This window comes from Onychomys torridus, chromosome 1 (assembly GCF_903995425.1).
Source record: "Onychomys torridus chromosome 1, mOncTor1.1, whole genome shotgun sequence".
In the NCBI taxonomy this organism is placed as follows: Eukaryota; Metazoa; Chordata; class Mammalia; order Rodentia; family Cricetidae; genus Onychomys; species Onychomys torridus.
In genome coordinates, this window is record NC_050443.1 from 71,337,462 (window position 1) to 71,355,834 (window position 18,373).

The 18,373-nt window shown below is 39.3% G+C and overlaps 1 protein-coding gene across 7 annotated transcripts in view; it reads left to right on the forward strand.

The window, feature by feature from the left end:
• Dlg2 (discs large MAGUK scaffold protein 2) overlaps window positions 1–18,373 on the forward strand; it is a 901,904-nt gene that overhangs the window by 533,174 nt on the left and 350,357 nt on the right. The gene's annotated exons all lie outside the window — the stretch shown is intronic.

Here is an 18,373-nt window from a genome sequence, read left to right on the forward strand (position 1 = left end):
ACACACACACACTGAAAAGAATTAAATATACAGTACACACAGTATTAGTAACTGTAGGTACTATGCTGTAACATAGATTTAGAGATCTTATTCATCTTTCAAACTATAAAATTTATTTTCAAGTTTCAAAAAGGTATCCCCTCATGTTTATATGAGAGAATCAGACCCACAATATTGAGTAATGTCAAAGTTTAGCACGTTAATGTATATGATTAATTTCCTAGCTATCAAAACTCTGAGTGAAGTTTCAAATTTAAGGTCCAGTTCTACTGGCCCTGTCCTTTCTTGCTTCCTCCCTTTTGTTTTTCCTCTTCTCTTGCTTTCTTGTATTCTCTCGTGTGTGTTCATGTACTTATTGACTGTTTTCACCACATAAAGCTTCCTCCCTGGTGTAGTGGACAGTTAAATCCATTGCTAATGTTAATAATCTTATTGGAGTTTTGGTAATAATGTAAATAATGGAGAACTACATTCTTCTTATAGAAGATTATGGTTCATAATTCAAAAAAGCACATAGCTTTTTGTTCTTATTGTGTACTGAGAAAAATTGTTTTCATTTTATAGCTATGATTTATAGATAGAATCTTTCAAGACACCTTAATTTGTTAGCTTTTATTCCAATCCCTTAAACAAATGAACAGATCTCTCTCCCTCCATTCTATGCTGCCTCTTTCTCTACCCTTACTTTATACTCCTATCTATCTATCTATCTATCTATCTATCTATCTATCTATCTATCTATCTATCTCAAACACACACACACACACACACACACACACACACACACACACACACACACATGTACATAGACAATTTCCCTAAATAGTATACAGCAGTTGACCTGAATACAGACAATTCCCAGAAGTCCACATGAATGACACTCCCTTGTGTGTCACTCTGGTTCTTCCATGTACCCCTGTACTCACACCTCTACCATCTAAGAGCTTGCAGCTCAATGGATGCAAAATCTGAGAAGCATGTTGCAAGGTCTCATACCAGGACCTTTTTCTGTCATCCAGGGGCTGAGCTATGTCTTTGACACTTAAATGACATACAATATATACCAGGCAGCTATTCGGCCTCATTGCCTATATTGTTAACATGTCACTTTCTTTACTACCTGGTAAGATCTCTGAAAGGAAATTCCCTGTCATTTAGTACAGTGACTATTTCATAGCATTGTTTGAAATAAGAGTCTGATTCTGAAATCCTCCATAAGTAGACAGTAACCTTAAGTAGACATACAAGGAAATGTGTACTCTGGGTAGCTGTCCTGTCATCTCCTCATGGTCAGCACTCACATGGTCACAGCACATTCTCAGACAGAAGCACTTTTACATGAACTGAGCCATGTCCTTCCTTAAGGAGATGCCAACTCTCATGGTAAGTTCCTGTTTCTCCAACTTTCCACACTGGAACAGAGATTCCAGGACAAATGATTTCTCTCAGCTCTATCACTACTGACTATGTAGTTAGACTAACTCCTCTTGACTTAAAATCTGAGTCTTCTGTCTACACAGCAGGCTTTAAAATTCTGCCAACAATACAGCCATCACCTTGGTGCTCATTGCTCTGATCGCATGCTGTGGTTTGAAACTCTAAAGCACTAATACATGTGGGGCTTTTCATTCAGGCAGTATTTATAGCTGATTTAATCTCATAGCCGCACTAAATGTTATTACACTCAGTTTAAGGAGGATGAAACTGAAGCAAGAATGTGATATCAGATTCTTTACTTCCGCCAAAATAGGAAACCTAAGAAGCCATGATTTTCATTCTGACTTCTATCCAATGTGACAATATACATAGAATAAAGATTGTGTATGACTCAAAAGAAGAAAACTCAAAAGTATTTCTGTCTTTAATAGTAGATGTATTAAATTAAATACTAATATTAGAACCACAAATGAAGTAAGGCAATGAACCAAATAATAGTCTTGAAAATTATAATTCATGGGACTTGACAGTCTCTGGATTTCTAATGGCAGAGCCTTTATTATACACAACATTTGCAAAAGAATTAGATGGCAAACATATTATCTGGAAATTATTCCCCATTGGAAAGGAACAGGGAAGATTTTTTTTTTCTTTTTAACTTGCTTGAGTTTATTTAACTTCCAGTGGAAAGCATCTAACTTCCAGTTGCATGCTGTAGCTCTTGAGTAACTATCTGAGCAAAAGGAAACCTTGAGAGTCTCTAATGTTGTAAAAGATTGGAAGAAGATGACAAATTAGCATTATGAACAGTGTGTGGTGGGTATTGTGTTCCCTAAAATACTGTGTGTTCCCCGAAATAAACATATCTGGGGTCAGAGAACAGATAGCCACTAAAACAGAGCCAGAAATGGTGCCTAGAAAATGGGAAGAGTAAGCCATAACAGAAGTTGGGCGGTGGTGGTACACACCTTTAATCCCAGCACTTGGGAGTCAGAGCTAGCCAGATCTCTGAGTTCAAGGCCACTTTAGAAATAGCTAAGCATGGTGACCCACTCCTTTAATCCCAGGGAGTGGGGACAGAAAGAAAAAGGTATATAAGGCATGAGGACCAGGAACTAAAGAAGGAAAAAGCATGTAGTTAGTTAAGCTTTGGAGCAACACAGTTCAGCTGAGATTCATGTGGATGAGGACTCAGAAGCTTCCAGCCTGAGGAAACAGGATCACCTGAGGAACTAGCAAGGTGAGATAGCTGTGGCTTGTTCTGCTTCTCTGATCTTCCAGCAATCACCCCAATAACTGGCCTCAGGTTTGATTTCATTAACAAGTACTTTTTAAGATTCCTGCCACAACAGTGCAATGTGAAAGACACAGAATTCACATCCACAGCTTAAACTGACCATTAAAATGCAAGGGGTGCATTCCAGAAAAACACAAAGCAGAAGCTTTGACAGTCAAAGCTAAGTAAAAACTCTACACATGACCTCCCCCAGCAGCCATGACCGGCTTAATCTTGGGCAGGTTTTACAGGCAACCACAGCTGCTGTGAATTCCTGAGTGTAGCAGATAGGTTAGTTACTCTAGGATGACCTTACTTCCTAGTAGTCCTCCCAACTTCTGGCTCTTTCAATCTTCCTACCCTCTGTCTGCAACATTTCCTGCACTTCCAGATAAGAGTGCGTGATATAGATAGTTCTGATGTTTTTTAAGTATCAGATAACCATGACTAAGGTAGAATTGGTATGGCTTAGATTTTTGTTTTTGTTTTAGACAGGGTTTAGACTAGGTCTGTACCCCACCCCCAGAAGAGTGTTGTAGTGGATTGCTACCATAGTTTCTTAGTACCAAGTGTCTTCACTGAAGAACTTGTCAAAACCTCTGTGTACCAGTGAGCCCTAGGAATGTCCCGAAGGCAGAAAAACCAGTAGATGGCTTTTCCAAACTTCTTTAGCCACCAAACCCTTACATATCCAATACATTGGAGGACAGTAAGGTGAGAAGTATGTGGGTAGATATCTTTATACTTCCCATAGTTAACCATTTCTTATATTCTTTTTAATACATTTTTAAATTTAGCATACAGTGTAATGGGTTTCATCATGACATTTTCATCCATATATGCCAATGCACATTGTTCTTTGCCCCTCCTCCACTTCCCTCCCGCAGCCTATCTGCCTCATCTTTCTAGGCCCCTCCTAACACCTCCAGTCACCCTCCCTCTACTTTCAGGAATTCCATTTCCTTCACGCCACTCCCCTTGCAGATGCAGAATAGTGGGCGCCATCTAGTGTTTAGTGTTATGTACTGTCTGAACACATTGCCTGTCAACTTGAAGCAGTGTTCCATTGTAGAGACTTATTCCTTCCTGCTCTCACCAGAACTTCAGTTCTGAAGTAGCTAAGATAATGAAAGTCATCATCTTAGGTTACATTTCATACAGGTATTGTGAGTGATCTTTTCTCTATGATTTCTCCCTTACATATTTTATTTCTTAGGGATTCATTGTAGAAAGAAATTCCAGTCATGGAACCATCTTCTTGAAGTATTCTCAGGAAAGATTTTAGGGCATTCACTGTACAAATACATTAACTAGCACAGTGGCCTCCTTGAGCATTCTTCCTGCAGAAGGGACCATGGAAATGCTTCTGATATTGTTTGTTTCTGTGTTCTGTTATGGGGGGAAATGTGAAACTAAGCATGTTCTGAGGGCTGGGGAATCCAGAAGCACAAGGCCATCACCTCCTGGACCCCCTCTGACTACACTATAACAGACAGAGAATATCACATAACACAAAGCAAGCATACAAGATGAAGTCTCTCCCATTCCGTAAAGCCACTAATGCTAACATGAGAGCCCCGTCCCATCCTAATTACCTGCCAAGGACCCAGTAACTTCCAAACACTGTTAACATATTAATCTAAGGAGTTAATTTACAACACATGAACCATGACTTATGCTCTTAACCCCTAACAATCCAGCTCTGCCCTAAGAGCCCTCAATCTTGTTGGTTGACAGGGGTGTACATACAAACACCTAGGTCACATACAACCTTCCAGTCTTTGGAAAGAACAAGCCTTCCACGCTGTATCATCCTTTCTTGCCTTCTCTAAGGCCTTTCAGTGGCTTTCTGTTGTCCTTAAATGCTAAAATGTTAATGTAGTATACAAGGTATGGAGGCATCTGGCTTCTGCCCACCAGTGAAGCCTCATTTACACTAACTGCTTCCTCCTACTTCCTCCACACTCACTCATTCTCCAGCCACCCTGCCTCTAGTTGGGGGTAGTATTAAATCCTAACATCTGGGCTCAACCCTGCAGGCAGTCCACACAATGACTAGTCACAATATGACAACCAAAGGCTGGTGAGGAGGTATAAGATTCCAAGGAGCCAGGATTCTGAGTCACTCAGGAAGACTCATGATAGCAACCATTTAACTAGCTGTCGAGAAGCATCCAACTATTGTAACAAGAGCTAGAAGTGTGTTGAGAAGAAAGGTCTGAGCAATAGTCCTGGTAGGCTGACCTCTCTCCTGCTCTAGAATTCCGCTGACAAGGAACTTGAAGTAAATAGGGATCTTCTGCTAACTAGAAAAGACTGGAGAACTAGGTTCACCAGGCTCCTTTTGGGAAATACCACCCCCCATTCCCTGGCATAGAATCTAGCTGTATAGCATAGTAAAAGGGGGAAAACTCAATAAACATAATGGGCACAGTGAGAACCAAAGTTAGCATTGCCACTTTCCAGTTGCATTCCTTAAGTCCCACTTATTTGATGCGTCATTATCATACATAATACAGCTCAAGTTGAAAATAGCACAGCAGTGAACATGCCCTTCAAGGCATATCTGTGGCAGATATCCCACAGAATGACTGCTGAACTACTCAGCTGTAAACAGCCTTCTAAAGCCCAAAATTCAATTCAGGGAAATTAGCACCATTTTGTCTCAAAGCGATATTTCTAAACTGTGCATGTATAACACCAGAACTGTGAGAATACCCCATGCAAAGTTTTCACAATCCAACAATGAAACAGAGAAACCCAACAGAAATTGAGAGACTATAAAAAGTGTTTTCTAGTCCTATTGGATTGAGGGACTTTTCTCCCTGGCACACAGATTATTATCATATGAAGTGTGTTTTGGACATTCTGCCTTAAACTGATCTCTAGAAAACTCATACACGTACTTGCTTTGGGAGAAATAAGACTGAGACTGTAAGGTCCTTCTAGAGCATCCCCTAATTGAATAAAGTGACGTGATATAAAAGTGTAGTTTATGTCCTTGGTGATCGTGGTGCCTCATGAAGAACAAGACACATGAACAGGTGACTTCCAATATTGAAAGCTAATATAAAGTGTCCAGATCCACTGGGCCCAGTGTGGGAACATGGGAAGACTTGTACAGGGGCCACTTTTCTACAAAGGGGACCAGAAGGCAGAAAAAATAGAGAATTTGAGATAAAATACCTAGCATCAGTTGGATAATTGCTTCCTACCAAATACTGTGTTAAATACTGCACTACAATCTCTTAAATTCACACCAATCACTTGGTTGACTTGAAGGTGCAGAGAAATTCAATAATGTACCTGAAATCACATCAATTATCAGTACTGACAGTGGTATTTGAACTGCTATTGCTTCGGATTTCAAACTGATACCCTTATTGCATCTCCAGACTTCAGAAAGGAAATTGAACGTGGCACTTCATTTATGTCTGAGACTGTCCACACTCAGTCATTGGGGAAAAAAAACACACACACACATAATGCCTACTATAATAGAGCACTTGGACAGAGATGTGTGAGCCACTAGGAAGCCATTGGGCCTGTGAACTCCAAGATGCTTCCAAACATCTAGATCCTTGGACATGTCACTGGAAATCAAGACTGCCTCTCATTTCCTTCTGTATTCCCTTTAGTGAATTTGGACCCAGGCTATCACAGGCCCTAAGAAAATATAGGACAACAATAGTATTATCTGGACCTCTAGCCCACTGGCCCTGTGTACCCTCAAAATTCAGAATATACTAAAGCTTTAAGCTTTCTAGCTGATGGAATGTATTTACCAATTCATACAGATCCTGTTTACTAGTAGGAAATCCCATGAATCAGAAAAATACTAATATTATGCTACATAGTTAAATACTTTAAAAAATGAATGTTTCTTTTAAATCAGCTATGGCTTATTCTTTAAAAAAAACACATGGTCCATTTAGGTGAGTGGGAGTTTCTATACAACCTTACTCCTCTTGGTAGACATTCAGAATGTGCTATGACAGCTGATCCCAGACAAAGGACAAAGCTTACCAAGAGTGGAAACTCTGAGAAAGGCATGGCCATCAACTAAAATGGAGTAACTTGGTAGCAGTTTGGTTTTGTCTCTGAATAATCTATCTTGGTAGTTAATCCCCCTTATGTTTATGCCATTATTCACATATTCAAAGCCCGTTTCTGTGAGTATCAGCTCACCTCCATTGCATCCTTTCAGATAAGTAGAGAAATGATCACTTCCATTTTGTAGAAGGAACTGTAGTGACTTTCTAACGTCGAACCAGACTGACCCCAAGCCTGAGCTTCCTTCTGTCACCCCCAGATGCTTAGCTATGCTACGCTCAGTTCTTACAGTGTCGCTGGTGGGAACCTGCATAGAGAACTTACCTGCTCTAGTTCTTGACTCCAAGCAAATGTTACTAGATCTGTGTAATTTAACGAACCAACAACAAGAAAAATGAATTCATTAGAGAAATAATTGATAGCTCATAAGATCTTTGGAAAATTGTAAGAAATGCAGCTCAGGGGCCAGCTACTTGAGGGTGCTTCCGAGTCATCATCATTGGCTACTTGCACCCAGGCTGCACTCTGCATTGCTCTGAAAAAAAATCTCCTCTCTCTCTCTCTCTCTCTCTCTCTCTCTCTCTCTCGCTCTCTCGCTCTCTCGCTCTCTCGCTCTCTCGCTCTCTCGCTCTCTCTCTCCAGTATAGGGTGCTAGGTCCCGGCCCCTGTCGATGAAAAGACTATCTGCCCCATCCAGTGTCTGTCCCAAGGCAGAGCTGTTTTGGATTGTTTTAAAACAAGGATCTGAGATCTTTGGGCTTGCAGAGCTCTACAAAAGGAATCTTTAGATCTACAGTGTTAAGAACTGCAATTACCTCCTAAACAATAGGAATGATTTCTGGAGTGTGGCCTCCAATGGCCCAAGCCCGAGAGAATGAAAGGAGTGGAAAAGATGACAGAAAGGGTCCTAAATACTGGGAACAGCCCATGGTCTGTCCATTGTTGTCTTGCAGATCAAATTCTAAAATTCATAAAGGTTAAACCACTTGCATAAGACCACACAGTAAAAGTACTGGCCTCTAGGTCTACCCAACTTCAAACTTGATGTTTGTTTTAATCTTTTATACCAATTTTCATCACATAACTCTGCAACTAATAACCTTTTCATAGGTTCCCACCGCCTTTTCGTTCAGTTCCCCTCAGTTAATAACAGTCAACACAAACATCTGCTGTGTGTGTGTACAGGTGTGGATGAGTGTTTATGTGTAGATGTGAATGTGCCCTTGCACAAGAGGCCAGAAGGCAGTCCCAACTGTCATTCCTCAGGTGATATCCACCTTACTTTTTAAAACAGGGTCTCTCACTAGCCTGAGACTCACTAATTAGGCTAGCGTGGTGATCCAGCAAGCCCCAGGCATCGGACTATGTACATTTCTCCAGTCCTGGCACATCATCACTCCTAGATTCCAGATGTGAGCTCACCACACCTGGCTTCTAGGTGTAAGGTCACCACTCCTGACTTTCGATATGAGGTCACCACTTCTGGCTTCTAGATATGAGGTCACCACACCTGGCTTATATATATGAGGTCACCACTCCTGGATTCTAGATATGAGGTCACCACACTTTGCTTCTAGATATGAGGTTACCACACCTGGCTTCTAGGTATAGGGTCACCACTCCTGACTTCCAGATGTGAGGTCACTACTCTTGGCTTCTAGATGTGAGGTCTAGGGATCAGGTCCTTATGCTTGCATGGCAAATGCATCACTGACCAACTTTATGAAAATGGAGCTAATCCAACAGAGAGGAAAATTCATATAAATACAGTGGAAATATATAAAATATGTAAAAACTAAATATAGTAAGTAGAAGAAGTGAAAAATGCTTTGCAATTACAACATTATTTGATAATTTTTGTTTCACTGAATCTTTCATGATTTATTGCTATATTTCAAAGCCTTGAATGGTGTCTAGCACTTCATGCCAGGATTTAAAATTTAAGGGTGAGGAACAGAATCTTGCTATCTGGGACCCTAGACTGAGAAAAGTTAAGAGATAAGAGGATAAACACAAATTCTTAAAGCATATAAGAAGAAAATCAATGAAATGGCCCAGTAGGTATATGTTAATCCTGAAATTCACCAGAAAAAAATAACCATTTACACAATTTTGGCCAAATTTAAGCAAGCTTTTACTAAAAATATTAAATATTTGCCAAGATGAAATATGGCCAAGACTGTCACCTGCTCAAGACACATGTTGGTGAAGCTTATATGGACAAAACCCATAGGCCACCGTACTTTCCCATGAGGCTTTGTTGTTAGTTTTCAAGAACACCAGCTCCTAGAATCCCAGGAAATTACGTGGTCCTTGGGCAAGTGGGAATTATAGGTTAACTTTGGGGCTAATATTCCCCCTCTGAAGTTGTGTCCTGAGTCAAATCTTGGACTCTATGATGGGCACCAGTTTACATTTGGATCTAATATTACCCTATTGGTACCCAGATAGGAATTATTATTTAGCTACTGTATAATGATATAAGATCCAACAGTAATTAAGAGAAAGCAGAAGGGCCCAAGGCTCTGTGATATTCTCTTTGTTCTGTGTAAAGCAGGCCAAGTATTTTATCACATTATAGAACCATTTTAGTTAATGATTCTCCCTGTTGATAAATATGAGCCCATTTTTCCTGGTATATCAATTGACATTTTAGGTAGTCATTTTTCTTCCTATGTCAAGGAGTTTCCTTTTGACTTAGCCTGTTATAGGGGCAGGGATGATGCACTCTCTTCTGTAGCTGCTTCCAGTTGAAATGCAGCATTGATTACCAGGGTCTAGGAAGGCTGAAAGGCTAGTCAAAGGTTGGGCAATGGGACATTTTTTACAAGCATCTGATTAGCTCATCCTGGTGAAAGGACAGGGAGCAATTACATCAGCTGGACTAGGTCACATTAGCTTTCAACAAGTTCAGAGCTCAGCAACACAGTTTGCAGGTGCTCCTTGGATGGTGTGTCTGTCAGCCAAATAGAAATCTGCTGAGATAAAGACTTGGAACAGAAGTTAAAATTCAGGAACTTAAAGGAAAACCTTACATTTGGAACTTCTTAGTTTGACCTGTGACAGGTGGATCTAAACCTTACAATTTCTTGACTTCTTGAAGCTTATATGAACTTTAATTTGCCAAAGGAGATAAAAGTTGTAGATGTATTAGCATTACCACTGTATTGAAATCCACATTGCAGAAAAACCAGGGGAACAGATTTCACTTGTGTCATAGCAAAGGCTGTGGCTTTGGGTTAAAAATCATGAACATTTTTTCTATGTATAATAGAGCCTGATATATATTTTAGCCCATTGAAAAGCACCTTTAAGTCTATATTTAGAAGACAACCAAAGAAAATTTAACATCTTGAGCTTGTGACTGAATAGTAAATAGTCAATGTTCTACCAGTTTATGAGAACCCTATTTGTCCATGTTAAAACTTTGAACTCTTGAAATCTCAGTGGCACAATATATCATTATGGTTTGTATTTCTATATCTTAAGTCATTTTATTAGACCCTTAGAATTATTTAAGTTTTTATATCCTCAGACCCCTATATACCTTAGAAAACTTTTTGGAATATCAGAATGAGACCAGAGGCAGAGTAGTTATTAGAGAACAATCATTGCAAAGCATGTTCTTTTAGTAAAAAGTTACACCTGAAACCTGTTTATCCTTTAATATGAAGCCTGTGAACAAGGCAAACCTGTCTGCTTTTTCTTAACAAGAGATCTGGTAGCTTTAACTAACTAATATACTGACCAATGAACTAACAAGGTAGTTGTAATCTTGGGGTAAGGAGCTGTTAACTGGTAAAGCTATCATTAGCCTAGTTATCAAGCATCATCAGAAATTGGAAAAAGACCAACCCAAATGACAGAGACTTACTGGCTACCTAGACAGCTACCCCAGGTTTCTCCATGGTCATTGAGGGCAGAGGTCCCAGGGCAGCATCAGTCTTCAGGTGCCAGGCCCAGAAAATCTGACAGACTTTCCTGTGGAGTAGGAACTTGGGGGGACTGGACTATCTTGTCTAGGCAAAGTGGGGCAATTGACTTCCCAGTGTCCTGCTTGTCCACAGTGTGAACAGGATCTTGGCAGCAGTTGAGGTGAAGGGCAGTTTTTCAGCCAATGGCCAGCTTTGCCCATTTAAAGCAAGTTCCGTGTGGAGATTCCTCTGTGCCTGTCACCTTCTTTGGAGGAGACAGGGGTGCTTCTAGGAGCTAGCATGCTTCTTTACCATGAAAAACGTTTATATTAAATACTTTAAATGTCATATTTTTAGATCTTTGAATCATTTGAGGATCATTATCTGTTAAGTATATCTAAACTAGACAAACATTGTTTGTTTTAGGCTTAACTTTGAAAGCATATATAAGAAGCTAATCTGAACATATCAAAGAATTTGATCCTTTATGAGTCACTATTAATTTGTATGTCTTAACAGTTTCTAATAAAAATAACAATTTCTGAATTAAAGCTTGTTTAACATCAAGATAAGACTTTTAATTCATAAACACAGTCCATAAAGAGATTAGGAACTTTTCTGATCCTTACATATGTACTATTACAGAACATAACAGTTCCCATGTGGCTCAGTTTACCAAAATAACTATGCTTTAACAATGCTAGCAAAAGCAAGATTAAACATATATCGTTAAATCAGTCTCTGTTAGTTTGAATAGACCTTTAGTAAGGAGAGACATTCTCTAAGCCAGTGGTTACAAGTTCTTTCTCAGACTGCTTAGATCTTACTGTATCATAAGGTAGGAATACCTCAGTCTCTGGTATTTAGCTGTCATCCTAATTTTTAACTTTTTATTTATCCATTTATTAAGATCATATATTAATAAAGACATTTTAACAAAATACCATATATATTTTAAAATATCCCATAGCCTTATATATTTAAAACATTTTTAAAAGGCTGTTTCTTTAAAATACCCAGGGTTTGTTTTGTTTTTACTTTTTGAAGAACTCTAAAATCTTTTAAAGACATTTAAAATCTCTTAACTGGGTGTTTTGGTGATGTCAAAATAAAGTACCATTTTTATTTCAAGGGTGAAGACATAAAGCATAACCATAATTTGTAGAAGGCAAAAAAACAAGTTCCAACAATGTAAACAATCCAATGTCTCTAAAATCAATACCAAGTGGATTATTTTTACATTACAAAGTTTGGCACTAGCAAGATATATTCTTGGATGTGAAAGCATTAAACAGGCATTGTTTTAAATCCTATATTTTATAAACCTAGTTCTTAAGACAGAACAGAAATTATACAAAAATATTATTCCAATTTAAAAGTATCTTTTGAGACCTGTTGTCTCTTTGGCTGGCTCTTATCACATGGTTGCCCTCAGTCAAGATGGTGGTGACATGACACCTGTCCTTCTCAACCCAAGACAAAATGGTGAATACCCACATGGCTGCCCTTAGTTAAAATGGCAGTGAGTCATGTGTTCTTTCAGAACAGCACCAATCCCAGGTTAGAAGTTTAAGTTACTTTTTGTTATAGATGTTACAGACTTTTAACACTACCCAATAAGTCATTAATCTATAATCAAGACATGTAGAACACAGTACATTTACATATATGAGACCAGTCAGAAATAAAAATACAGTGGCAACATACATTTATACATTTAATTGAGCCAGAGGAAATTTTGCTTGGCTCCATGTTTGCAACAAAACTTACAGGCACAGATCCAACTATACATATAAAATAAACAACCCTTTTTCTATCTCATCCAGTGTTGGAATTTCAGGAGAGAAGTACCTTGTGAGCTTTTGAATTCAATTTTTGAGAGCAAGCAGCAGGGCTGCACTTGGTTGTGGGACCCACAACTCCACATTACCCTCCTCATTTCCCACCCCAAGATATAAGACACAAAGACAGACCAGACACATAAGACAAGACATAAACAACAGAAAAAGAAAACCTACAACAGGAAACATGGGACTGCAACATTTAACAATTGGAGTTCTGTGTTCCAGAGCTCTATCGGTTTTTCCTGTACAACCCAGATGCTAGGTACTCACCAGGTTGAGCCATTCCAGGTTTCTCTGGCCCCCAAATCCTTGCCGTGCCTGTCCCCCAGTATCCTGGAATTACCATAATAGTTCTTAGGTCTGTTGAACCCCAACTCCAAAGCACCAAGCCTTTCCAAAATGCTTAGTGCTTCCACTCTTGGTCTCACCAAGTGTGTGTGTGTGTGTGTGTGTGTGTGTGTGTGTGTGTGTGTGTGTAGGCAAGTGGTCCTTAGAACTCTCTGTTTAGAAAAACAGCTGATGGTTCTAGCTGAAACCCCAATTAACCAGAAATAAAAGCAGAAAAAAAAAAGAAGACTGGGGGATGTCTCCCTGTGGCCTGGAAAAGGATTTTGTAGGTCTCTTCAGACCCCCTTTCTCCCCAGTAGAGTACACCAAAACCAGAATCAAAAACCAGACAGAAAAGTGTCATAGAGTTTTAGAAAGCTTTCTATGACTTACCAAAAACAAAGAAGATGTCTCCATTTAAAAAAAAAAAAAAAAAAAGCTTGCTATTTCCTTTTTCAAGCATGGCTGTTCACTTAAAGTGGGGGTTCCCTGGAGCTGAAGTGAAAAGCCAAACTTCAGAATTTGGGATGGAATTCTCTTGCTGGGCCCTCCATATGTTAATATTGAAATTCGCCAGAAAAAAAAAAAAAAACAGTTACACCATTTTGGCCGAATTTAAGCAAGCTTTTATTTAAAAATATTAAATACTAACCAAGATGGAATATGGCCAAGACCATCACCTGGAAATTTTCTAAGTGGCCTTGAGACACATGTTAGTGAAGCTTAATCCATAGGCCACCGTACTTTCTCATGAGGCTTTGTTATTAGTTTTCAAGAATCCAACTCCCGGAATCCCAAGAAGTTACCTGGTCCTTGGGCAGATGTTACTTACCTTTCAAGAGCTACAGTTCCCAGATTCCCAGGAAGTTACCTGGTCCATGGGAAAGTGGGGATTATAGTTTAATTTTGGGTCCAACATAAAACCCACAATCAAACCTGAAAATTGGTGTTCAATCCCTTGATCACACATGGTAGAAGGAAGAACTGACTCCCTCACTTTGGCCTCTAACCTACACACACGCACAAGCATACACACACACACACACACACACACACACACACACAAACACACACACAGAGAGAAAAACATACATACACATTCACACAAAGTAAATAATTAGTTTTTTTTAAGTATGGAGAACTTGGACAAAAGAAATTAAGAAAGATTAAGAAAGCCTTAGATGGAAGAAGAGGAGAAACCTAGGCAGATGCTGCACAATCGCTCCAGGTGATAAAATTATCCAAAGGCAGGAAATTCTGTCTACATTGTTTCCATAGGAACGCTCATCAGGGAGGCTCCTTCTCTGAAATTATCGTGTCAAAAACTAACTGCAATCAAAACAATCAGGAGCTGAGAGCTGCTCAACCCAAAATTCCCGGTGCCTAGTGAATATTTTAATTAAATTATAAACCATAGGAGGGAGATAGGAATAAGAACTATATTTGAAGCCATGGCTTGATTAATATTTGTGATGACAATTTAATTGTAAAGATCAAATTGCAAGTAGAGAAATGAAGACAAAGACAAAATACTTTTCTCGAAGCTAGTATCTGAGATGATCCACTGGAGGACTAGTTATTAAAGTCAGGAACATCAAGAGTTCAAAGAGGAGAGACTTACTTGATATGGAAAAAAGTTAAATTAATACTCTTAGGTAGGGTTCAGATACTGAGTGAAATGGCCTCTCTCTTCCTCCCTTGTATCTCCAGAGTTGAATGGGGGTTGTTTGTTGGGTTATTTTAGAGGAGACTTTTACATGAAACATTTTCTCTGCAGAACGAGTGGCATGAGGGCAGGGTTGTTTGTGTCCTGCCCATCACAGCATCCCAGGGCCTAAGCCAGTGCAGACACGCAGGCCTGTGAGCAAAGGGGAATGCAGTTAGTGCAAAGCAGAAGCTGAAGGAGCCTGTCCTCAGAAGTTTTCTTGTGAACTGTTCCACCTACACGTTCAGGTTTTCCTCCTGGCATCATCTGTGCCATCTAAGAGGACCCCTCCTGCCTCTGAGCTCCAGTGTGGCTTTGGAGAGAGAGCTCATGAGGCTGAGACCTTATAGAATGATAACTGAATTGTGGCTTCCTGAGTTGTGCCCCAGGCCTAGCATTTTATCACTCATGGCAGCTGTGATTTGATGATGGCAGGATCTCCCTGCTTCTCAGTGGAGTTGTTTAAAAAAAAAAAAAAAAAAAAAAAAACACTCCATTCTTTATCCAAGGCCCATGACCTTTTCTCTTCGGGTAAAACCATTTCCAGAGATTTTTTTTCTAATGAGAACCTCTCCTGGCTTATCCCCAGGGTCTTGAAACTTAATACAGGTCACTCCTAGGCAGCTACCAAAGCCTGAGCTCTCCTGCCTGAACCGAGACTGGCCTGTTAGCTGTGAACGCCTGTCACTGTGTGATAGGAAAGACCATCTATTCGTTGAGATTAGTACTTTCTGATTCATCAAACAATGTTTCCATTTGTTTTCTCAAGGCAACCTTGAGCCAGGCAGGGAAAGCCCCATTATCTTAGGGTAAGTTGTACATAGAGTGTAACAGGATCGACCAGAAACCTCGATGTTTAGTTGGTCTTCTCTTAGATATTTTTCCGGTTCTTTGCATAAACTGGCATATGAACCAAGTACTACAGTAAAATGAAATAAATAGAAGGCAGCTGGGATTGTTTCCTGAAAATCCACAAGATGGCAGCAAAAGATTTGGCACAGGGCTATCTATGAATGAGGCTTTGTTTATGGATGACAGTGTGGAGTCTTAGTATTAACTATAGTTGTTACCATATTGGTAGATTTAAAATATATAATTCAGTGTAGAAAAGATAAGTCAAGAATGGAAATAGAATTGGTGCATTATTTGTTTATTTTTAATTGTGTGAGTGCTTTTAAAAACAAAAACAAACATGATCCTCCTGTCTCGACCTCCCCATTGCTGGGGTTATAACTATGTGCTTCTATGTTCAATGGTAGTCTCATTTTTTTAAACAAAGTGCTGAGGATGAGACAGGAAAGCTGAGACTGGTGGTTTCTTGAGAAAGCGCAAAAGGGTGGTTCCTTCTTGCACATTGTGTGCTCTGTGTTTCTTAGTTGAAGGTAAGAAAGACAGGAGCCAGTGAAAAATCAATCTTCCATGTCATTTAATTTCTTTGTATTTCTTCTTGTTTGATATCTTCCCTGGAGGTGAAACTTCTTGATGGATCGGTGATACCATGTAACAAATTATAGACATGATTATTGCCTTTATCTCTCAGGTCTCATGGGCAAAATAAAGTTAATGTAACAATATACAGCTATTTTTCATGTGGTTTCATTATCCTACCTCCAGCCAGGACAGAAGGAGGAGGAAGTACTTTCCTTTTGTTTTCTTAGTCTGTGCTGTGTTGAGCAGAAGTTGCCTTGACTGATGGAGATCCTTATTACTTATATATGTAAATAGTTCTGAGTTAGCTGTGCCTGGAATTGAGGCCAGAAACTCTTTCTGATCTACGATAAATGTGCTCAATTGTCCCTTAACACTAACATTATGTAAGCAGAGAGTATGTAAGCTTTGAAAAGCTGGCAATAACAAAATGGAAAACAGAACAAAAACAAAGACCTTCAAGTCAAGTGATGAGTCTTAGGTTTTGAAGACTTTTGAACATTCTTCTCTTTCCCCTTTTCTGATTTTTATAATTTCTTTCTATTATTATACTAATGACCACTGATTATGAAACAGTCAACTCTCATTTTTTGTTACTTAGAATAATATATTTTCATCTTGGATAGCCTGGTTTTTTTTTCCTCATAGGAAAAGTCTAAGGCAAATTCTTAAGATAGCATATCTCGACTCCTAAACTACCATTCATCTAGAACTTCTGTTGGCAAATATCAAGTTCCACTCTATTTATTCACTTACTTGTCTACTGTCCCTATCTACAAAGACCTTGACAGAGGCTTCTAAGTTACACTGCTACAGGGCATGTTGTGATCACTGAGCCATGTGTTCACATCCTCAAGAAGTTTTCTGTGTCCTTTGAGAAGTAATGAGTCAATTCCTATAGAATTAAACCATAAGGAAAGTACAGAGAGATAAGCAGTTTCTGCGGGCCTCACAGGAAGACCCAAAAGGGATCTAAGCCTTCCTTGCTCCCTGCCATAAGTCTAAAGTGAGATGCTTCTCATTGGGTCTAAAGAGAAAGCCATCAGGTCCTACGTACAAGAGTACAAGATTCGAGAACAGTCTAAAGCAACAGACATGAATACAGAAGATTAATCAAGTATCTTGAATCTCAGGATGAAGAGCCGAAGCACTAAGCTATACAAGGCAAGGCAAAGCAAACGGAGGCCACATGTAGCTCAGTGTGACCCCAAACTCCTGACTCTTGCTGGTCTGCAAAATCAAAGGATGTCGTTTACAACCCCCAGAGCCCTCCCAGCTCCTTCGTGCTAGGAATATATGTGTATGTGAAAACTGAGTGATAAAAAGGATGCGCTAAATATTCTGGAATAATTCATTTCTGCTTAAACGGGGTCGTTGCTGCATTTCTTTTCAATTGATAAAATGTTAAAAACAAAAAAGGCACATGCCTGTGCTTTTTTCAGAGGAGATGGTTAGAATTTAATTATGAAAATAAAGCTTAATGTCTTCACATAACTTTCTGTTAAAATGTCCGGCCTCAGCTGTAAAGCCCCATTCCTTTCTTCATCGCCCGGCACACCTAACCTTTTACCCTTTGTCTAAAATAGTCTCCCTACCCCCACTTCCTTCCCCAGAATAGATGTCTGCCACTAGTCCTTCAGCTCTGAGGTGGTTCCACGCTGTATGCCTTCTCTTCCCACTCCAATGTAATCATAGCAATACACACAGGAATTCCTCCAGGTTAGTTAACTCACTTTAAGACACCCCCTGCCCATTCTCTCTATACTTACCACACTAATGTGTAAAGCCACATTTCATTCTCAACTTTTCTCACTAGGCTGTAACCAGGAGAATGTCACTCTTGTTCACCTGACACATTATGAATATCTTATAAATCCAATGAATAAATAAAGTCAGACCAATATTTTAACTAAATAAATTCAGAGTAAAGACCTTGAAATATGATATTTGGCCAAGATTAATCATACATAATACAGATGTAGTGAAAAGGGTCTGATGTACAGATAGATGATTTTCTAAGTGTTGCCAGCTAACAACAATGTGTGTACCTAAGCCGACTTTGAGGAATTATATAGAGATTGCAACAACTCTAGTCTTTTATAATAGTATGTCTTCCATGTAGCGGCCACTAGAGGGCAACATCCTCAAACTCTGAACATCCTTTGGGGTGGAGAGAGAATAGTAAAATGTTTTCCTTTTTTTCTCATTAAAATGTGTATGGATAATCTTATGTTTGTGGTAGTTATAGGACCTGTGGGCTGTAGTTTCCATGATTAGGGGTTTAACAGTTATAATTACCTTTCTAGTGTGAAATTAAAACCTAGATTAACTGTGATAATCACATCTCCATGCACTGCAAATATTATCTTACATGAGCCTCCTACCACAC